General features: G+C 44.8%; 1 protein-coding gene and 1 long non-coding RNA gene across 2 annotated transcripts in view; both read left to right on the top strand.

Moving 5' to 3' along the window:
• Positions 1–231: 231 nt before the first annotated feature.
• Positions 232–1365, top strand: LOC143927004 (uncharacterized). Its single transcript, XR_013262196.1, has 4 exons — positions 232–316; positions 409–566; positions 869–1002; positions 1143–1365. It is a non-coding gene; the product is annotated as an uncharacterized LOC143927004 (long non-coding RNA).
• Positions 1366–7168: 5803 nt separating this feature from the next.
• Positions 7169–23381, top strand: part of DUSP12 (dual specificity phosphatase 12) — a 75122-nt gene continuing 58909 nt past the window's right edge. Inside the window, exon 1 of the mRNA XM_077452615.1 lies at positions 7169–7281. The gene's annotated coding sequence lies outside the window, so the exon portion shown is untranslated. The remainder of the gene's footprint in view (positions 7282–23381) is intronic.

Here is a 23381-nt window from a genome sequence, read left to right on the forward strand (position 1 = left end):
CTGTCTCTATCTGCCTCTGTGAAAGCTTTTTTCTTCCCGCCCCTGTTTAGGGCGGAGAGCCAGCGCAGCCCCATTTCCATCAGTATCCATCTAAACTGACCTCGTGTTAGCACTGAGGCATTATGGGGACGGTAGTTTAAACGTCGATTCGACGGGCTTTGCACATGCTCATTGTCTCCCCCTATGGCTGTCCGCATCGAGCCGGTGACGTCAGACGCCGGCTCGATGGATGGGGGATTAAAAAGCAGCGCTGTCATTTCATTAGCACTGCAGGTTCAACACAGACATTGCCGCTACGCTGAATCTTCTTGTTTTGGTAAATATACCTCCTCACTTTAACCTTAAACTGCTGTAACACCTTTTCTTATCTATACATACTTATTTATCCTTCCTCTTATTTGTCTGTAGGTTCAGCAAGCTTAGAGTGGCAGCATAGCGCTGCACTCTGTAGCTTACAAAAAACACTGTAATGAGCCGATTGATTTGTTCATTGTGATCTGTTGTATGTGCATTGCATCAATATCATTACATGGAACTAATCCTCTCATCTCTTACCATTACTGCAGGTAAAAACAATTTTATTTTCTCTTACAGCGTACTAGCTACATATTTCAAACAGCTACTACTTACAACTTATACATTAATCAGGCTTAATTCTAATTATAATTACAATTAATTGTTTTATTCCTTAAATAATCAGTATTTTTTGTCTTAATATGGAGGCCTTTTTCTTCAGCCCCAATCCCCTCATATAACTGAGGGAATCATATCGTTTACTTCTTCTGTTACAATGTAACACTTCTCAATATCTGTATGAAATTTGCAAACTTAGTATTCATTTCTAAATTTCTGTTTTTGATCTTTGTAGCGCTTGCTTACCTCCATCTATGCCCTACATTGGGCTAGGGTGTTTTTACCATTTGATCCTGTCCCACAATTTTTGCCATCTATTCCACTATCTATTGGCCTGTGTGTTGCGATGCTTGGAATTTACATACCTGGGTAAGCATTGCACCTCCTTGGACTAAGCACATTGAGACTATTTTCTTATATCATAAATGTCCTGCTTTATATATGTATTTAACTGTATGGCACATATGCACATTCTGTACTTTTAAACCTTTTCTTTATGTTATTGTTAGTTGCATACTCCCCTGAAGAAGCACAAATGCGAAACATGTCGGGAGGAAGTACGATCAGTCTCAGCAACTAACACTTTCAGGATCCCCTATACTCTATAGCTATGCATTGTTTGTACAATGAGTGTATTTGCTGTTATTGTCTTTACAAAACATATTTTTAATACATTTCTAAATAAAAAAGTTATGAATTCTTTTAAAAGAAATCTCTGTTTCTCTATAAATTGTACCGTATAAAAATCCCCTGCTCCCCTTTTTTTCCTTTTTTAGGATACAATATTTGCAGAATCATTAGGGGATGAGGTACCTATAATAGTAATGTGTCTCTGGGATAGTGTGGACCAACTTATTTATATCACCTGTCATGTATTTCAGTTATCCTGCAAACCTGGCCTGTTAGTGGGCCCTGAGGACAGGGGTTGATGACCACTGATGTAGAGGACAGCATAGTTGCCAACTGTCCCGAATTTCCTGGGACATTCCCGGGATTAGGACATTTGTCCCGATTTAATTTTGTCCCGGGAAATGTCCTGGGAAATTCGGTTTGTCCCCCTTTTTCGCCGCCAGCCCCTAGAGGGTCGCGGCCGGTGGAGACAATGTCTCCGCCGGCCGCCATTTTAACCACTTAACAACCGCCCATTGCCGTTTAACGGCTTCAGGGCGGTTGTTTAACTCTGAGAGGCCGTTAATTGCCCCCCTGGGGCGCGCACACGAGTTCATCCATGACCGCCGGGTCCAGTGGACCCGGCGCATCACGGATCACGGTAAACGGCCGCTCGTCGCGGCCGTTTACCACGTGATCGCTTCGTCAAATGATGGAGTGATCACTTGTAAACAAATCGGCATCATGTTATGACGCCGGTTCCTCCCTCCCCCTCTCTGTACCGATCGGTACAGCGGAGGGGAAAGAGATCGGTGTTAGCAGCGCCGTGGGCTGCATCTGCAGTGCCCACATCGCTGCTCACCGAATTTAACCCCTCAATTCCCTGCCAATACTCTGCAATACCCTGCAATACTCTGCAGTACCCTGCCATTACTCTGCAGTACCCCCCATTACTCTGCAATACTCTGCCATTACTCTGCAGTACCCCCATTACTCTGCAGTACCCTGCCATTACTCTGCAGTACCCCCATTACTCTGGAGTACCCTGCCATTACTCTGCAGTACCCCCCATTACTCTGCAATACTCTGCCATTACTCTGCAGTACCCCCATTACTCTGCAGTACCCTGCCATTACTCTGCAGTACCCCCATTACTCTGGAGTACCCTGCCATTACTCTGCAGTACCCCCCAATACTCTGCAGTACCCCCCAATACTCTGCAGTACCCGCCATTACTCTGCAGTACCCCCCCATTACTCTGCAGTACCCCGCCATTACTCTGCAGTACCCTGCCATTACTCTGCAGTACCCTGCCATTTACTCTGCAGTACCCCCCAATACTCTGCAGTACCCTGCCATTACTCTGCAGTACCCCCCAATACTCTGCAATACCCCCAATACTCTGCAATACCCGCCAATACCCCGCCAATACTCTGCAATACCCTGCCATAAATTGCCATACCCAGCCATACTCGGAGATACCCAGCCATACTCGGTGATACCCTGCAGTACCCAGCCATAGATGCCCCCCCACCCCTCACTGCCCTCCGGTGCTTCTACCAACTCGCCAGTACGATCAAAGCCAGAATCTTTTTTTTTTTTATTTCAGGCTTCCCAGCCTAGAGGTGAGATGTGGGGTCATATTGACCCCCAGATTTTACTGTAAAGAGGACCTGTCACCCCATATTCCTATTACAAGGGATGTTTACATTCCTTGTAATAGGAATAAAAGTGCTAAAAAAATGATTTTTGGGGAAAAAAATGTCAAACTAAAATAAATAAAGTAAAATGAACAATAAAAAAAAAAAAGAATTTAAAGCGCCCCTGTCCCCATGTGCTCGCATGCAGAAGCGAACGCATACGTAAGCCCCGCCCACATATGAAAACGGTGTTCAAACCACACATGTGAGGTATCGCCGCGAACGTTAGAGCGAGAGCAATAATTCTAGCCCTAGACCTCCTCTGCAACTCAAAACATGTAACCAGTAAAAAAAATTGAAAGCGTCGCCTATGGGGATTTTTTAAGTAGCGACGTTTGGCGCCATTCCACGGGCATGTGCAATTTTGAAGAGTGACATGTTCAATATCTATTTACTCAGCATAACTTCATCTTTCACTTTATGCAAAAATTGGGCTAACTTTACAGTTTTTTTTTGTTTTTTTTAAGCACAAAACTGTTTTTTCCCCCAAAAAAACGCATTCGAAAAATTGCTGCGCAAATACCGTGTGAGATAAAAATTTGCAACGACCACCATTGTATTCTCCAGAGTCTTTGCTAAAAAAAATATATAATGTTTTGGGGTTCTCTGTAATTTTCTAGCAAATAAATGATGATTTTTACATGTAGGAGAGAAATGTCAGAATTGTCCTGGGTGCTCCAGAACGCCTGATGGCGCTCCCTGCATGTTGGGCCTCTGTATGTGGCCACACTGTGTAAAAGTCTCACACATGTGGTATCGCCGTACTTGGGAGTAATAGCAGAATGTGTTTTGGGGTGTAATTTGTGGTATGCATATGCTGTGTGTGAGAAATAACCTGATAATATGACAATTTTGTGGAAAAATAAAGAAGGAAAAAAAATCTTGATTTTGCAAAGAATTGTGGGAAAAAATGACAACTTCAAAAAACTCATCATGCCTCTTACTAAATACATTGGAATGTCTTCTTTCCAAAAAGGGGTCATTTTGGGGGGGTATTTGTACTTTTCTGGCATGTTAGGGTCTCAAGAATTGAAATAGGCCTTCAGTCCTTCAGGTGTGATCAATTTTCAGATATTGGCACCATAGCTTGTGGACTCTATAACTGTCACAAAGACCAAATAATATCCACCAATTTGTACTTATTTTTACCAAAGATATGTAGTAGTATAAATTTTGGCCAAAATTTATGAAGAAAAAATTACTAATCTGCTAAATTTTATAACAGAAACAAAGAAAAATTCATTTTTTCGCAGAATTTTCGGTCTTTTTTCTTTTATAGCACAAAAAATAAAAAACTGAGAGGTGATTAAATACCACCAAAAGAAAGCTCTATTTGTGTGAAAAAAAGGACAAAAATTTCATATAGGTCCAGTGTTGCATGACTGAGTAATTGTCATTCAAAATGTGAGAGCACCAAAAGCTGAAAATTGGTCTGGTTATTAAGGGTGTTTAAGTGCCCAGTGGTCAAGTGGTTAAAGAAGACCAGAAGCTGGTCTTCAATAGAGATGCTGCGCCGCAGTTCAAAGTCCTTCCGTGCGGCAACAACGGCGTGCCGCATCTGGAGGATGCCGGGGGCCAGTCTGTGTATGTCAGGGGCCAGTCTTTGTATGTCGGGGGCCAGTGAGTCTGGATGGGGGGCCAGTGAGTCTGGATGTTGGGGGGGGCATTCTGGATATCGGGGGGCAGTCTGTGGATGTCAGGGGCCAGTCTGGATGTCGGGGGCCAGTCTGTGTATGTCGGGGGCCAGTCTGTGGATGTCGGGGGCCAGTGAGTCTGGATGTCGGGAGCCAGTCTGGTGTTGGGGGTCAGTCAGAGTCTGGATGTGGGGGGCTAGTATGGATGTCGGGGGGCAGTCTGGATATCGGGGGCAGTCTGGATGTCGGGGGGCCAGTCTGTGGATGTTGGGGGGCCAGTCTGAGGATGTCAGAGGGGCCAGTTTGTGGATGTCAGAGGGACCAGTCTGTGGATGTCAGAGGGGCCAGTCTGTGGATGTCAGGGGGGCCAGTCTGTGGATGTCAGGGGGGCCAGTCTGCATGTCAGGGGGGCCAGTCTGAATGTCAGAGGGGCCAGTCTGGATGTCGGGGGCCAGTCTGTGGATGGTGGGGGCCAGTCTGTGGATGTCGGGGGCCAGTCTGTGGATGTCAGAGGGGCTAGTCTGGATGTCGGGGGCTAGTCAGAGTCTGGATGTGGGGGCGCAGTCTGGATGTCAGGGGGGCAGTCTGGATGTCGGGGGCTAGTCAGAGTCTGGATGTGGGGCGCCGTCTGGATATCAGAGGGCGCAGTCTGGATGTCAGAGGGGCACCATATGTTAGGAGGACTGATGGGAACACCAGATGTAAGGAGGGGCTCCGCTGATGGACACAGATGTGAGAAAGGTACCTCTGATGGGGCACCTGATGTAAGGAGGGACTCTGCTGGGGGCACCTGATGTAAGGAGGGACTCTGCTGGTTGCACCTGATGGCATCTGGTGGCAGGCAACATGGCTAGTGATGCGCTCATGGCTCCCACTGATTCAGCTTTATGGTGAGTTGAATGATTTCATTTCATATTACAATGTAATAATAGAAATAATGCACTTCAATCATCCTGACACCATAACAATGATGGCGCTGGGATGATTGAAGCGCTAACACCAGGTATTTGGAGTATCTTTATCTGCTGATTGTCAAACTCATATTGCTATTGCGGTGTAGGATCAGGGGGCTGCTGTCCCTCCATCCCCTCCTTTCCCTCTCCATCCCGCATTCATCTCACACTCTAACCACACCCCTTTGAGCCACCCTGTGTAAGCCACGCCCACTATTTTACGTAAACCATGCCCATATTTTGCAGCGGTGAGCTGCACGCTGCATTTTCACCCTTTTCTATGCCACACCTATAACTGCATGCCCCGCCCCCTAATTATAATTCAGCTCCGCTTACTGCCAAAAAAGTGTCCCGAATTTTTTTTTACAATGTTGGCAACTATGGGACAGTGATGTAAGTAACTGAGTTAAAATAAACGGAGTTACTTAACGCAGTTACTTTAGAGGGTAACGAGTAATCTAACTGATTACTCTTCCCCTCATGGTAACTCAGTTACCAATACGTGGGCAGAGATACCTCAATTACATTTACCGTCTGGGAGGCCCGCCGTGGCCGCGCTGCATGACTGTTCGTTCTGCCGTGGGGAGGGGGGCTTTCGCCCGCTGAGCTGAGAAGAGGCTGAGGCTCAGAGAGACTGTCTGGACCGCCCCATCCTGCCCGCCTATCCAGAGAGAGAGAATGTAGAGTGGCGAGGCGGACACTGAAAAATGAAGTCAGCTGACACCAATCGAGTGAAGGGGAGGGTCTCACTCTCTCCCCATGAGGAAAGGCATCCCTGGAGGCATTAAAGTAAGTGACTGATGATTTGAATTGCAGTGCAATCGATCCATCCCAAGTCCTCCACCACCACTACTTCTTACTGATCCCATCCCTACCCACCCACCATCACTTCTACAACAGAGGTGATGGGGGGGGATACGGTAGGGATGAGATCAGTGGTGGTGGGGGATGGGATCAGTAAGAGGCAGAGGTGGTGGTGGGAGAGGATGGCACCATCCCCGCTGCCACCCTTCCCCTCCAAGTACCACGCTGCCTGCCACCCCCCCCCCCCCCCCAAGTACACCACCATCACTGCCACCCCTCCAAGTACCACGCTGCCACCCCCCTCAACATTTGGGTTCAAATAAATACCAAATGTTCTAAAATACTGTATATAGTGTTTTTATTCTTCAATCAGTTAATATAAACATTTTTGATATTAAAGATGTTCTAGAACGTAATTGCATTATAGAATTAAAAAAAAAGTCAGTTACTTTGCTGAGTAACTAATTACTTTTCCAATGTAGTAATTGAGTTACTAATGCAATTACTTTTTGGGAGAAGTAATTTTTAACTTAACTAATTACTTTTTTAGTAAGATGACCAACACTGCTAGAGGATAACGGAAGAACCCAAACCTATTTTGAAGGTGGCCTCTGAGTAGATTACATGAATCGCACCTTTAGAAATATATTTACCAAGAAAAATGGTGTCATGTTCAATATTTATTTTACCCACTGTATATTGTACATTCATATCAATGAGAGAGTAATCGGGGAGCCTGGACTTAGGAAAGGGTTAAACCAACAAGGTGTGTGTGCACTGTGCAGCTTTGTATTATAGGAACTGTCACACATGCGAACTAACTCTGCGCATGCTCAGTGAATACATCAGCTCTTCCTCACTGAGTGGTCACATGGTCATGACATCATCGAAGTTCCTTTTGCCTGCCGTGCCTGCGGGATCCATGTGATAACATATGTGTCAGTGTAGGTGAGTTATGATGAAGGAAGGTCCTCGGGACACCGGAGTGTACTGGTCTCCTCAGTGTCTGGGCAGAGGGCGTGCTCCTGGTGTCCATAGGACCGGAGCCCCTTATATAGCAGGCGAGCCCAGCGTGTACACAATGGACATACACGAGGAACTGTCTTCGAGAACAGCAGACCTGGAGCCTTTATAAAGGAGCACACATCTGTTATTTGTGTATTTATGGTCAGAAGACCCCACGGTGACTGAACGTGCCTTCTGAGGCCCTGTCATCACTTGTGTGAGTATAGTAGCCAGCAGTGATGACAGACTATACACGGCAGTCACCCCAGTCTGAGTCAGATCTGTGTACACCTCGGGCTCCCCCATTCGTCTGTTCTGTCATTGTCCTTGCTTTGGGATTGTTCTGATGGGACCAGTAACTCTGACTACTTTCACATTGGCAGCTCCTGCGGTTACCGCTCGTTTTTGCCTGTTTTCTGCCACTTTTTACCCAAAAAAAGGGTAAAAACTCCAGTTTTGCATCGCTTTTCAGGCGCTTTGGAATCGCTGCCCATTCATTGCAGTGGGCAGGGGCATTTTGGGAGCACTAAATACAACGCTCCCAACCCGCCCCAAAGAACCCGCTTGCAGGACTTTTTGTAACGTCCCGCAAGTGTGAAACCCAGGCTTTGGGAGGCGGTTTTCAAGCACTTTATCGTCGCTATTTTTAGCGCTAAAAAGCCTGAAAAACACCTTCAGTGTGAAAGATGTCTTACAGTTCCAGGAAAAAAAGGTTGAATATGCTGCATTTTTACTGTAATGGAATGTGGTAAAACGCATCAAAAGTGCAATTGAATGCATCAAAAACACACCGGACCCCAGTACAGTGAAACGAAAAGCAACAGAATGTGTTAAAAACACAAATGCAGAAACGCATCGGAAAAGGATCTGGTGTGCAGTTTTAGGGTCGGTTCACACCGTAGAAATGCAGTCTGGATGCGTTCCAGATGCTTTTCTGCATGCGTGTTTTTTATGTGTTCCAGTGCAACCCCCTTTTTTTTTTTTCTTAACCTTAAACAAGGATGTGTGTTTCAGTGTTTTTTTTTTTCTTCTGGAACTGCACTGGTGTGAACTATGCCATTGAAAACCATATAACTTCCTTTTCATGTGTTTTTCATGCAGAAAAAAAATGCACTGGACTGCATGTTATGTGAACTGGCCCTAAAAGTGCTTCTAAGACCCCTTTCACACTGCCAGCATTTTTCAGGCGCTACAGCACTAAAAATAATGTCTGAAAAAAAAGCGGCTCCATTCACTCGGGCTTTCCCACTGGAGCGGTGCGCTAGCAGGGCGTCACAAAAAGTCCTGCCAGAAGCTTCTTTGGAGCAGTGAACTCGCCGCTGCTCCCCATTGAAATCAATGGGGCAGGGCTGCGGTACCGGTGGCATTTTGTGGGTCGATTTAACCCCTTTTCGGGCATTTTTAAAACCGCCTTCTAGTGGCCGAATATCGCTGCTAAAACGGCGCTAAAAATAGAGCCGCTTTACCGCCAACGCCCTCCCACACCCACGGCTCGGTGTGAAAGCCGTCTAAAAGCAAAACTTTTTTTTTTAATCATAATGTATTCCCTGCATTAAGGTAAAAAAAAGTGCCCCAGTAGTTGTGTCCCCTCCCCCATCCCTGATTATTTATTTGATAGATCACCAGTGGTAGCGCAGGAATAAAACACTATCATCTCCCCAAGGTAATACATAAAACCTGGCCTGTTAGTGGGCCCTGAGTTGATGGCCACTGAATTAACGGATAAATACACCTTTTGTAATGTTATACCAGGGCTCGACAAACCCCAGGTCGCCAATGCGACCAGAAATCGCAACCTGGCGCCTAAGCTGCCACCAGCCCACTCACTATTGATTCCCCAGACATGCAGCCCATGAACACGGACTGCCATCCTCCTCCCTCCTCCACACTCAGCGGCGCCGCGCTACGTATGTGAAACTGACAAGCAATGGAGAGAGGAGGATCTGTCAGATTTCAGCTTGATGTCGGGGTGGGCGGGACCCAGCAGCTATCAAACACCAGCCAATGAGATCTGGGCAGGCCGCTATGTGTGTGGCCCGCCCCTTTTCTTAAGCAGCCCAATGGTTGGCTGGTGTTTGATAGCTGCTGGGTCCCGCCCATTCCGACATTAAGCTTAATTCTGACAGTGCTCCGTGTGAAACCTGCCAGCGCCAACCAGTGCCACCTGCCAGTCTCAGTGCCACCACCAATCAGTGCCACCTGCTAGTGCCAACCAGTGCCACCGCCAATCAATACCACCTGCAACCGCCAACCAGTGCCACCGCCAATCAGTGCCACCGCCAATCTGCCACCTGCCAGTGCCACCGCCAATCAGTGCCAACTAGTGCCACCGCCACCTGCCAACACCAACCAGTGCCACCGCCAATCAGTGCCATCTGCCATTGACAACTAGTGCCATCGCCAACCAGGGCCACCTGCCATCGCCAACCAGGGCCACCTTCCAATAGTGCCACCTGCCAGTGCCAATAGTGCCACCTGCCAGTGTCACCTGCCAGTTCCAACCAGTGTCACCTGCCAGTTCCAACCAATGTCACCTGCCAGTGCCATCTGGCAGTTCCACGTGCCTGCCAGTGGCAACCAGTGCCACCTGCCAGTGCCAGCCAGTTCCATCTGTTGCCAGCCTTACTCTTTCTGGTCAGCCCATAACCCTGATATAACAGCATTTCATTGAAGTTATTGACTGGGTGCTCCATTGTGAGTTAGGGATAGGGGTGAAAATGAGTGGCCTTACCCCGGGAGCTGACAATCCATACCACTCAAAAAAACAAACTGGCTTCTAACTTTAAAGCGGTAGTAAACCCGCACATTTTTTATTTTTATTTATTTATTTATTTTTTTTAAACCTGCAAAGCAAAAGGCATAATGAGCTAGTATGCACTGCCGGATTTTCAGGCCGAGAATCCCCTTATGCGCATGCGCCGCTGCAGTCAGCGGCGCATACCGAGGGGAATATCTCCTAAACCGTACAGGTTTAGGAGATATTTTTTTTACCTACAGGTAAGCCTTATTATAGGCTTTCCTGTAGGTAAAAGTTAAAAAATCGAGTATACAACCACTTTAACTGGCTCCTAAATTCAAAGCAAACTTGTCAACCCCTGGTGCTGTTGAGTGCTCTGGTAGTTCATTGATTCTTTGGCTGGTTTCACACAAGCTGTCAGATCAGTCCTCCCTGCCAAAATTTTCATGCAGACCTGATCGGACCAGCCATTGCTCTCTATGGAGCAGCAGATGTCAGTGGACGCCCACTGGCATCCGATCTGATCTTGTCCACCAAAAACAGATGGCTGGGGATCTATACCCCATCCTTCATTGGATGGAAACGCACAGGCGGTCCCTTGCCATCTGACAGCCCCATAGAGAACAGCAGGCTGTGTCCATGTCTGCTCTGCATAGTGGAGCGAACACGGACCTGTCATCCGCTGGCTCAGCGGGGATCAGGAGAGAGATCACCCGCTGAGCAGGTGGATGAGCATTACTAGGACCCCCCATGTGAAACCAACCTTCCTGTCAGTGAGTATCTGCCTGCCTGTACTATGTATGTACAGACAGCTTACACTGACCTTTAAAAGTCAGAAAATATAAATGCGTCCCTGCTGCTTCCCACTAGGTGTTGGAATCCCACACTAAGATAAATAAAAAAACCCACATGCACAACCAGTGCACATGAGTAGAAGCTGCGCTGGGATGACACAACCTAAATTTTTTTTTTTAGAAACAACTAATCAACATAATAAATGTGTGTTGCAAACACATGTGAAAAAGGCATACTGTACTTATAGTAACAAGCATGCATGTACATATAACCCACTTATGTTTAGTGCAAACTATAGTGTTAATTAAAAAGTCCCATATTTAGGGTCCATGCTGTCACAAGTGCTCTCCCCCTTCATAAAGGAAGTGCCATATCCTGTGTTTCCAAAATTGAACTGTGATCACCACCGTGAAACTCGCACTCTACACTCACCAGATACTTGGACCCTGAGAGCTATGGGTCAATATAAAAATGCTTTTCCTCCTAGCTCTACAAAATACCACACCACCTGGCTCCACAACACCTGGTGGAATACCCGTAGGCCCTCTGCAGTCACATGTTCAGAATCACAAAGCAAAAAGGAGAGCCTACATTATGTACCACATCTAATTTTTATTCAGTGCAATAAAAAGGACAGCAAGCAAACTCGCATCTAAAAGTGAAATAACACAACCAACACTGGATAATACAGCATACATATGTTGGTCCGCACCGGAATCCAGTCTGCGATCCTAGGGAGAGGAAATAAAAAAAAACACATATGAGGTTTTAACCAGACTGGAAGTCGCATCATTAGTGCGGACTAATATATTTCTCACTATATAGTACTTCTGGCCTGCTGTGGCTATTAGAACTATGGCTGTCTTACATAGCATCTGAATGTCGTTTGTCTACCCATTCGGAATGCAAAGCGCTTTGTGAATAAGCAAGGGGTTGAAAAACAACACTGTGACTTCTTTCATAGCTGCAGCGAATCAGTCACAAGAGGTACACCTGAATAATTAGTACCTGGAGAGTAAAGGTAAGGTAATACAAATAACAATTCCTCACCCAGATAACAAATACTGTCACCTCAAATAATCCAGATAGTGGTGAGGTGTGTTCCTCTGAATCAAAAAGGCAGCATAAAAAAGAGGGAAGACAGAATACAAAGAGATTCTTCAAGGAGAAACAGCCAGTGATATAAAAAATATATCATTTTCTGTATTGAAAAATTCCACAAATATGGTGACAAAAAGAAATGTAACCTCTGTCGCATTCAATTAAAATGTTGACAATATTGTCAATACACAGGTAACTACCACAGACCTCCACACTCACACTATTATCAACTGAAACTGGGAATTAGTCACAGTACTTGTGGAGCTATCCGCTCAATAGAAGGTAAGTATATTGTTTCCAATAGAGTGTAATAACTACATAAATTATATTGTGCAAAGTGTGGGAGTGTGCTCCAAGTGTTGACGTTCCGTAGTATTGTAAGATGGTAAACACAGGAAAAAATCCCAATAGGAAGATGATGGAGGATCCTCATGATCAAGGTGGAGCGGTGAAATTATTATGGATAAAGCAGCTTCCACTCCCACATATGAACTGTCTTGGTCCGCAATGAATGTACCACAAAAACAGAGCGGCAGATATATGTATGTGGAGAAGGGGAGATGTGGGTGCAGTAGTATCAGTTCCCAGCCGGGTGTGAAGGTTCAAGTGTAGCTCACCACTCTCCGGACTCCCAGACCTTCATGCCAAAGTAAAGGCGGTGTCTTCACAGGGAATGAGGAGGGGGGGTATGGAGCCTGCTCACTGCGTGGTATACACTGCTGGCATGTCATGCCACAACCTTCGTTCACAGCAAGGGATCACTTCCGCACACCGCACTACCTCGGGGGATGTCTGTGGCAGACTGACTGTGTTCTCACTTGCATTTCACAAGTTTCTTCAGAGCATGGATGGACACGTAATGAAAGTCCTTTTATATTATTTTAATGATACATACCTATTTGTATCCTCAGACATTACGCATCAAGTCATCTTCCTGTTAACAAACCAAGGACACAATGGAGGTTATTTACTAAAGGAAAATCCACTTTTGCACTGCAAGTACACTTGGAAGTAAAGTCACTAGATCCGAGGGGGACATGCAAGGAAAATAAAAAAACAGCATTTTAGCTTGCACATGATTGGATGATAAAATCAGCAGAGCTTCCACTCATTTCAGATTTACCCCTTAGATTTAGAGCGACTGCACTTCCAAGTGCACATTTAGTGCAAAGTGGATTTGTCTTTTCGGAAATAACCCCCAATGACAGCAATGGGGATACCCAGTCAAAAAGTGCAGCAATCCTGTGCATATCCTGAAAAATCCATATTGGCATAAATCAAACTACACATAGACCCCACTGAAGAGATCCATTCTAAAAAAATATAAATAAATTAATTATATAATATACACACACCTCACATTTTTGTAAATATTTTATTATGTCTTTTCATGTGACAACAATGAAGACTGAAATTTGCTACAATGTAAAGTAGTGGGTGTACAGCTTGCATAACAGTGTATATTTGCTGTCCCCTTTGAAATAACTCAACACACAGCCATTAATATCTAAAACACTGGCAACATAAGTGCGTACACCCCTAAGTGTAAATGTCCAAAATGGGTCCCAATTAGCCATTTTCCCTCCCTGCTGTCATGTGACTCGGTAGTGTTACTTGGTCTCAGGTGTGAAATTTGATGTTATCTCTCTCATACTGTCACTGGAAGTTCAACATGGCACCTCATGGCAAAGAACTCTCGGAGGATCTGAAAAAAAAAAATTTTTTGTTCTTCAGAAAGATGGCCTAGGCTATAAAAACATTGCCAAGAACCTGAAACTGAGCTGCAGTATGGTGACCAAGAACATACATCGGGTTTAACAGGACAGGTTCCACTCAAAACAGACCTCACCATGGTCGACTATGTGATTTCTGGGAAATAGATGTATGAGTGCTGCCAGCATTGCTGCAGAGGTTGAAGGGGTGGGGAGTCAGCCTGTCAGTGTTTAGACTATACGCCGCACACTGCATTACATTTGGTCTGCATGGCGGTTGTCCCAGAAGGAAACCTCTTCTAAAGATGATGCATAAGAAAGCCTGCTAACAGTTTGTTGAAGGCAAGCAGACTAACGACATGGATTACTGGAGCCATGTCCTGTGGTCTGATGAGACCAAGATAAACTTATTTGGATCAGATGGTGTCAAGCGTGTGTGGCGACAACCAAATCAAGCATAGTGGTGGGAGTGTCATGGTCTGGGGCTGCAGTAGGGCTGCCGGCATTAGGGAGTTACAGTTCACCTCCAAGATGCCCATTGCCTTACTAAAGAAGCTGAGGATAAAGATGATTGACTGGCCAAGCATGTCTCAGACCTAAACCCTATTGATCTTAAATAAAAATAGCTGCGCTAAAACTTATAAAAGACAAAATTATAAAGTGACATAATCTTTCCTATTTCTTTACAAAAATCCCCAAAATTGCAAAATAGTGCAAAAAAATTAATTTTTTTCGTGAAATAATGATTTTCAGATATATAAGCAGTCCAAAGAAGAGGAAAGATGAATAGGATGATGAATCTCAATCCCTTTTCGGTGACTTACAAAACCACCCTTTACGCATGTAGCAGGTGCACCCAGAGGAGAAAAGTTTATCCACCACCAGATTTAAGGAGGCTTACCAGCTGCCAAGATCTCTTTCTTAAGGCGATCATACGAGCTTGCAAAATGGCACGTTCCTGGTCCCCTTATTAGGCTCTGTTGATAACTCCAACTTTCCTGCTCCCTTCTTATAGTATCTCTCGTTCCGCCACGATCATTTAGCAAAACAAGAAAAGAGAAGCTCCCATAGTATAACTCCGTAAAATTTTATTAAAAATGTAATAAAATAAAGTAACAACTCACGAATTTCCAGCAGAGTATAAGCGTATATCAAAAAACACAAGCCGGCCGGCTCTCTCCTGTTTACACTGCCCGCCCTTCCTGGTTAATGTGGAAATGCGGTGACGTCAGCACGCCGCTCACCCTACATGCGTAAAGGGTGGTTTTGTAAGTCACCAAAAAGGGATTGAGATTCATCATCCTATTCATCTTTCCTCTTCTTTGGACTGCTTATATATCTGAAAATCATTATTTCACGAAAAAAATTAATTTTTTTGCACTATTTTGCAATTTTTGGGATTTTTGTAAAGAAATAGGAAAGATTATGTCACTTTATAATTTAGTTTTTTATAAGTTTTAGCGCAGCTATTTTTCTTTAAGATTATTGTATATTGTGTGTGTCTCACATTGGGTTGCAGCAAGAACTTATTATTATTATTATTATCATATTTCATTTACACTTGATTATTTTTAATTTCAACACTTTATTTTGACCAGCGCTGTTTTTCAAGGGGTTTCTAAACCCTATTGAGCCTCTGTGGGGCATCCTCAAATGGAAGTTGGAGGAGCGCAAGGTCTCTAAAATTCACCAGCTCTGTGATGTCATCATGGAGGAGTGGAAGAGGACTCCAGTGGCAACCTGTGAAGCTCTGCTGAACTCCGTATCCAAGAGGGTTAAGGCAGTGCTGGAAAATAATGGTGGCCACACAAATTATTGACAATTTGGGCAGTTAATGAAGTTATTTATCCTAAACTTCTTACCATCAGAACTCATGCACACATCTGTTTTATCCACATATTTGCAGATCATACATACCCTTTAGGGGTGGGAGGTCAGTCAGCCAGTTGGTATTAGGGGACCGCTGATAGTCAGAGTGGGTAAGACTGTCCCGAAGATTTTGAGATCTTTGTGCTGTCATTAGGGGATGATCTTTGACACTCTCTCCCAAAATCTGAAACCTCGACAGAATGTGCCAATGATGACTCAATGCTTTTTACCTGGTTATTACCTAAACCTAAATATTCTAAACAATATACTTATCTTCTATTGAGCGGATAGCTCTACAAGTACTGTGACTAATTCCCAATTTGAGTCAGCCCATTCAGTTTCAGTTGCTAATAGTGTAAGTGTGGAGGTCTATGGTAGCTACCTGTGTATTGACAACGTTGTCAAAATTTTAATTGAATGCAGCGGAGGTTACATTTCTTTTTGTCACCATATGTATGTGGAATTTTTCAATAAATACAATTTATATATTTTTGATATCACTGGCTGTTTCTCCTTAAAATATCTCTTTGAACTCTGTCTTCCCCCTTTTTCATGAAAGTATTGAGCTTTATTATCCTAAGTGAAAGTATATTAACCACTTGCCGACCAGCTCACGCAGATATGCTGTGGCAAGTCGGCTTTCCTGCGCGAACTGACGTACCTGTACGTTGGTCTGTGCAAGGAGGATAGCGGGCGCTGCTGATTTGATGTCCGCTGGTGAGCCGCAATAACTGTGTACAGAGGCAGAACGGGGAACTGCCTATGTAAGCAAGGTGATTTACTGTTCTGCCAAATGACATGTCAGAGATCTATTCCCAGTGATGGGGAACAGTGATCTCTGTCATGTCCCTGGCAGCCCATTCTCCCCTTCCTACAATTAAGACACACTGAGGGAACACACTAAACCCTTCAGCATCCCTAGTGTTAACCCTTTTACTGCCAGTGTCCATTTTTACATTGATCATTGTATTTTTATAGCACTGATCAATGTAATAATGTCACTCGTCCCCAAAAAGTGTCACTTGGGGTCAGATTTGTCTGCCCACAATGTTTCAGTCATGCTAAAAATCACAGATCGCCGCCATTACCAGTAAAAACAGTTAAAAAAATAAAAGTCCCTAAATCTATCCTGCAAAATGATATTGAGGTCAGGAGACTGAGATGGCCACTCCAGAACCTTCAATTTAATCTGCTGTAACCAAAGACAGGTCGACTTGGTGTTGCGTTTTGGATCATTGTCATGTTGGGGTGTCCAAGTACGTCTAATGCGCAGCTTTCTGGCTGATGAATGCAAATGTTCCGTCAGTATTTTTTGATAACATACTGCATTCATCTTGCCATAAATTTTGACCAAATTTCCTGTGCCTTTTGTAGCTCACACATCCCCAAAACATCAGCAATCCACCTCCTTGTTTAACAGTAGGAATTGTGTACCTTTCATCATAGGCCTTGCTGACTCCTTTCCAAATGAAGCGCTTATGGTTGTGGCCAAAAAGCTAAATTTCTCAAGTCATCTTCCAGGACGGCACACCTGAGAGATGAGAGGCTCCTCCCTACAGGAAACACAATCAATCGACAGCTGTTTTAAGTCCCCACCCTTCCCCTTGATCCTCAGTTTTTGATTGTGTTTCTCCCTACACAGCGAAACTGTTTGTTTTTTTCCAAATGACCCGCAGCCTGGGGCTGGTGGTCTCCCCCTGGGAGCCGGACCACAAGCCTGGGAAGCCTCTGGGTCTGGTAGGATATTCTTGTCCTTCCTGGGGGGTTCCCCTATCTTTTCCTCAGGGCGGGCAGCAGAAATTGGAAGAGCCCCCCTGAGAGCTGAAGGACCCTGGGTACAGTGGTGTACCCAGAACTTCAGGGGCCATTATCCTGTCTCCCCCCCCCCCTTACCTGTACAGGTGGCTGTTCAGACGGGGGTGCTGGCCATCGGTTCTTTCCAGGGGGCTTGTCCCCGACTCCTGGGTCCCCGGTAGCTCGCGTGGGCTGCCGGAGAGGGCGTGGCAACAAGCACCCGCGTCATTTTCAAACTTCGGGAAAATGGCAGCGGCGTTCTTACCCAGGAGGGAAGGCTGAGAGTCAGTAGGAGCAGGCGCCCACATCCTCCTTTCTCTAGAGCGAGGAGGCACCAGTTTACTACGGTGGATGTCTGCCTTAACCACCTCAGATATGAAGATGGGAATGAGGAATGGAAGGCATTGCCCCCCCCCCCCCCATGTATATAGACCGACTTCCCTATGGGGACAGCAGTTGGGGGGGGGGGGGAGCACTTTGGCGGCTATCCTCCTTGCGTGTGGACCATAAGGATGGAAAAGCAAGCCCGCTGGCTGTGGCAAAAAGAGGAAGACGACAACGGTGAGTACTTTACTTTCCTTTTGCCGTGGGAATTTAGCTGCAAAATCCCCAATTCCAGCCAGAGGGTTCCTGGGCATTTGAGATCTCACCTGGGGTCTGGATTCAAATAGCCCTTAAGCTTCTGCTAAAAACACCAGCCGCAGCTCCCTCTTACATCAGAGAAGCTGTATGGTGGACAGGTGGTGCAGAGGAACGAGTGTGCCTAAACCACTTCAGATGAGAAAGAGGTAGGTAGGCCATTGCTCCCCCTTCCCCGTGTATATACTGACTGGTGCAGTGCAGAACCTGGGGTCGGGATACAAATAGCGCAGACGCCACTGCTAAAACCACCAGCCACAGCTCCCTCTTACAGCAGAGACACTGTGGTTATCGCAGCAGTAGGTTGCCAGCCTCTCCCTACATGCCCAGTTGTGGTACATTTAGTAGGGATGAATATAGCGTACAGAGGGGACCTGGTAGATACAAAGTTACTTACAGGCCAGGTATACCACTGAACAGGTTATTAATTGGGCAGTGGTTGGTGGATTCAGAAGCTCCCCTGGTCAGCAGGTGCACTAGGTTACCGGCCCTATTAGCCCAGCTGCTAGGAATCTGAAGTTGCTTCACAATGTTTAAAAGCTGACCTAACATTCAAGGATGGGCAGAGACCAAGCTACTGTGTGGCACAGTAGGGGTTCCCTTGTCACAGATCCTCCTTTTGGGGGTTGCCTGCTATAGTTAACTTTCATAAGCTCCAACCTCCCACTCCACCTTTACACTGTGTTTATATTATAGTGTAGGAGGTAAGAAGAAACTTATTTTTTATTGGTTTGGGCTACAATCCACGCAGTGGCAGATCTAAAGGCGATTCACCATAGATCGCTCCCTACATCCTTTTAATTGAGGATTTTCTGTGCAAACCTATGCAAGAGCTACATAATTAATTGTTTGAAGCCTGCAAATAGCTATTTACCTCCCAGGCTAAACTGGTAACCACCTCTTCTAGAGAGGTCTTAAATTGGTCTCTAGGGCTGGGCTCATTGAGACTTTAGTTGCTAATCAGCACCACCTGGATATGTGCTGGCTAGCGTTTGCTCAGTCTATGGAGGTAAGGTAGGACAACAACTACTACTAATAGTAGGGTGTCCAACCATTTTAGGATCTGTTCCTTCTCTGGTGGTGAAGGTTTAGTATCTACAGCCCAGGCTATGCCTATGAAATAAATTGCCTGTTGGTTATTTCATAAAGGGATAGACCATGACTCCTCATTGGCTGCACACCAGTAGACCTCAGTAGTGAAGGTTTGTGCTTGCGGGGATGTTTTTGTGGCACAGCAGAAATACACATTGAGATTTGTGACATCTCTGCTTATAAGGGCTATATTGCTGTACATCAGAAATGCACTGCACTGAAGCTTGTTTGCTGTCCTTTATATACTAAAGGTACTGCTTTGTTTGGCTACAGATCAGAAAAATACAACAGTGAAGGTGGTCTGTACTTTCTGGTTTTGTGTTGCACAGCAGAAATGCACATCATTGTGTCTGGTGACATCTCTGCTCATAATGGTTATATTGCTGCACATCAGACATACACAAGATTGAGGTCTGTCTGTGGGGCTTTGTGTCCTGTTTTACTGCCTTGTTGGTTACTTATCAGAAAGGCAGCAGTGAAGTCTGATGGTCCTGATTTGCGTGGCGCTGTGCTGATTCAGACAGTGCTATTAACAGCAATGGCTGCCGAGTTTAAACATGCGATTTGACATGTTGAGTCGCATGACAAATCATTTCAATATGGATGTGCTATCTCTATTCATAGTGTTTTATTGTTGCACATCAGATTTATACAGCATTAAGGTCTGTGAGGTTTTTGTGTCCTGTATTACTGCCTTATCAGAAAGGCAGCAGTGAAAATTGATGGTTCGAATTTGTTGGGCTACATAGTAGAAATACAAATTGAACCCCTGCCAGGTGTAGTACATATACTGCCTTTGGTAATCCATGTAGCACCACAAAGTGGTGTTGTGCTGATTTTAGCCATGCGATTTGACATGTTGAGTCGCAAGGCCAAATCGCTTCAATATGCATGTGCTATCTCTATTCAGAATTGTTATATTGTTGCACATCAGACATATACAAGATTGAAGGTTGTCTGTCCTTTTATGTCTTGCATATTCTGCCTTATTGGCTGCATATCAGAAAGGACACAGCAGTGAAGGTTGCTTGTCTTTTTCTGATTTTGTTTTTGCTGCTCAGCTGAGAGACACATTGAGGATGGTGGCCTCTCTGCTCAGTATTGGTATATTACTACACATCAGACATACACAAAGATTGAATGTTTGTGTCCTGTATGTCCTATATTTACTGCCTTATCGTTTGTATATCAGGCTAAGCAGTGTTTCTCATGGATCTACCTTTCTGCATCTTAGGGATACACAGCAGGGGTTTGTTGGCTGCAATCCTCCAGGGAGTCACAGCATTGGGGACCCCTTACTGGTTCGACCTGAAAATTGCTATTTGTTTTTTTTTTTTTTTTTCCCTGCGACCTGTGTAATCTTGAGGTCTGTGGATCCAGGAATCAGGGACTGCTGGTGTCGCACAGACACAAATGGTACCCATTGGAAGCCATAGTATATGACTTCTCATGCGTCTTGCAGTCCCAAGTCGCAGGTTGGGTCGCACGGGTGTGGGAACCCTAAACTTATCTGTCCCTTCTGATTGAGGTTTTGCTACACAGCAGGAATACTCATCATGGCGTTATTGTTTTATTTTGCAGCAGACCAGAAAGATTGCAGCTGTAAAGGCTGTCTGTCTTTTTCCTCAGTGTCTGCTTTTATGTTGTTGCACAGCAGAAATACTCAAGATTGAAGCTTGCTGGTGCTTTCTGTTTCAGAAAAACACAATGCTGCAGGTTGCTAGTGTCCTTTCTCAGTGTTGTTTCTATCTGAACTACACTACAGAAGTGCATGACAGAAAGGATTGTCTTGTGTTCCATATTTTTCCCTGTGGCATAGCAGAAATGCACAACACGGGAGTTGGTGTTCATATTAATCTTATAACTGTGGTGGTTTGTCAGAAATACACAACATGGAAGTTTGGGTCTTTCTGTCTTTATAGCCTTGTTTTGCTGTACATAGGTAAAGCACAACAGTAAAGGGGGTTCCTGTCCTTTCCGTATATATATATCAGTTATGACCTAGCTAGCTGCACTAAAGAAATACGCAGCATTTAGGGTTTGCTTGAGTCTTAATGTTTTTACGTCTTGGCAGCACATCAGAAAACCAGACTATGAGGACTGTTTGTCTACGTTGAGGTTCAGATTTGGGTCTCTTCCCATATTTGATATATTGGTTTAGCTAGTCACACTCAGGCACACAACATTGTTGTCTATGCTTGTGTCCTTTCTGTCTAAATCTATTGTGCCGTGCCCACAATCTATGATCATTTTATTTGTGATATTAATAATGCATGTATCACCTTTTGTATTTCAGCCTTCTTTTCCATGGAGGGGCCAGGAGTTCGGGCTGCAGCTGCCACATGTCAGAAAACCTTGACCACTTGCATTCAGGGATGCCAGAACCATTTCCTAGGGTTGAAGCCCTGTAGGGTTATGGGACACTGGAGGAAGGGGATAATGAATCGCCCTGTTTAGTAAGAACTTGGAGAGTTCTGTTCAGAGGAGTATTAGGGCCTGAGGATGAAGTATAAAGATGTATACCCGATCGAATAGGTTTCGGCTTGGTGCATGGCCTTCATTTTGCCCTTTTAGCAAAACTAGACATAGCAATATGGGTAGTCTACTCCTGCTAGGGACTTTAATTCTCCTGAAGAAGGCTCTCAGGCGTAAGTAAGGACATAGATTGGGCATGCCTTAAACCCAGGGTTCAAGCTTCTGTTAATCTATTTCCCTTAAGTAGGCTTCCCTTTAGTCTTTTGCTGACATAAAGATAAAAAGGAAGCAGTTTTATTTCCCTCAACAGGATAGTGTTAAGACAGGCCCTCTTATTGATTAATGTAGTGTCCTTGTCTTACACAGGTCTCTTATTTATCTTTTTAGTGGTTCTAAGTAGCACCTACAGGCATAATAGGCCATGGTTGTTAGATGTGTGAGATAGGCAACATTGCTAACCTACAAGTTTAACATGTTTTCTGATTCCATTTTTAAGAGCCCATTTCACCTAGATACTGCATCTGAAGCGGAAAAGGCAGGAACATCTGTGGAGCAGACCTGCAGATCAGCCGCATGATCCAGCTAACATGCCTTCATCAAGCATATGAGCGTATGGAGTGGAGGTAAAGCTCACTGCAGAGCCAAGGTTCGCCAAGAGGGTTTTGCAGTGGCCCCACCCTAAGGTAGGCCTGAGGTACTTGTTTATCCTCTCAGGTGTGCCGTCCTGGAAGATGACTTGAGAAAAGTACCAGTTACTTACCGGTAACTGTCTTTCTGGGAAATCTTCCAGGACGGCAGGCCTACTTCCCGCCCGTTGGAGGAGGGAAAATTCTAGAACACTAGAAGGTGAGTACCTATGAGGAATGATTTCCCTTGTGAACCTGGTTCAGGAGTTACTTCTCTACAAACTGAGGATCAAGGGGAAGGGTGGGGACTTAAAACAGCTGTCGATTGATTGTGTTTCCTGTAGGGAGGAGCCTCTCATCTCTCAGGTGTGCCGTCCTGGAAGATTTCCCAGAAAGACAGTTACCGGTAAGTAACTGGTACTTTTTGGTCTCATCACTCCAAATTGCTTTGTGTCAGGTTTGAAGCTTGTTTCTGTGCTTTTTGGTGTATTGTAGGCGGGATACTTTGTAGTATTTGCATAGTAATCGCTTTCTTCTGGCGACTCAACCAAGCAGCTCATCTTTCTTCAAGTGCCTCCTTATTGTGCATCTTGAAACAGCCACACCACATGTTTTCAGAGTCCTGTACTTCATCTGAAGTTATTTGTGTGTTTTTCTTTGCATCCCAAACAATTTTGCTGGCAGTTGTGGCTGAAATTTTAGCTGGTCTACCTGACTGTGGTTTGCTTTCAACAGAACCCCTAATTTTGCACTTCTTGATTAGAGTTTGAACACTGCTGATTGGCATTCTCAATTCCTTGGATATCTTTTTATATCCTTTTCCTGTTTTATACAGTTCAACTACCTTTTCCCACAGATCCTTTGACAATTCTTTTGCTTTTCATATGACTCAGAATCCAGAAACGTCAGTGCAGCACTGGATGAAAGATGCAAGGGTATGTCAGGAGTCCAGAAACTCATTGACTTTTTATACACGCACACGCACACGCACTACAAGCAAACAGATCACAGGTGAGGATGGTTACCTTTAATAGCCATTCATATTCTCTGAAAAATGGCCAAAAAAAATCATAAATTCTGCCAGGGTATGTAAACTTATAAGTACAACTGAATATCTCATAAGACCTATCGTATTTTTTACACTACAGATGGTTTTAATAATTGCCTGGTTTTCCTCCTTTATAGGAACAGTTTTACTCACAA

This window comes from Lithobates pipiens, unplaced genomic scaffold (genome assembly GCF_037356315.1).
Source record: "Lithobates pipiens isolate NorthernLeopardFrog02 unplaced genomic scaffold, aLitPip1_a1.2 Scaffold_23, whole genome shotgun sequence".
NCBI classification, from domain to species: domain Eukaryota; kingdom Metazoa; phylum Chordata; class Amphibia; order Anura; family Ranidae; genus Lithobates; species Lithobates pipiens.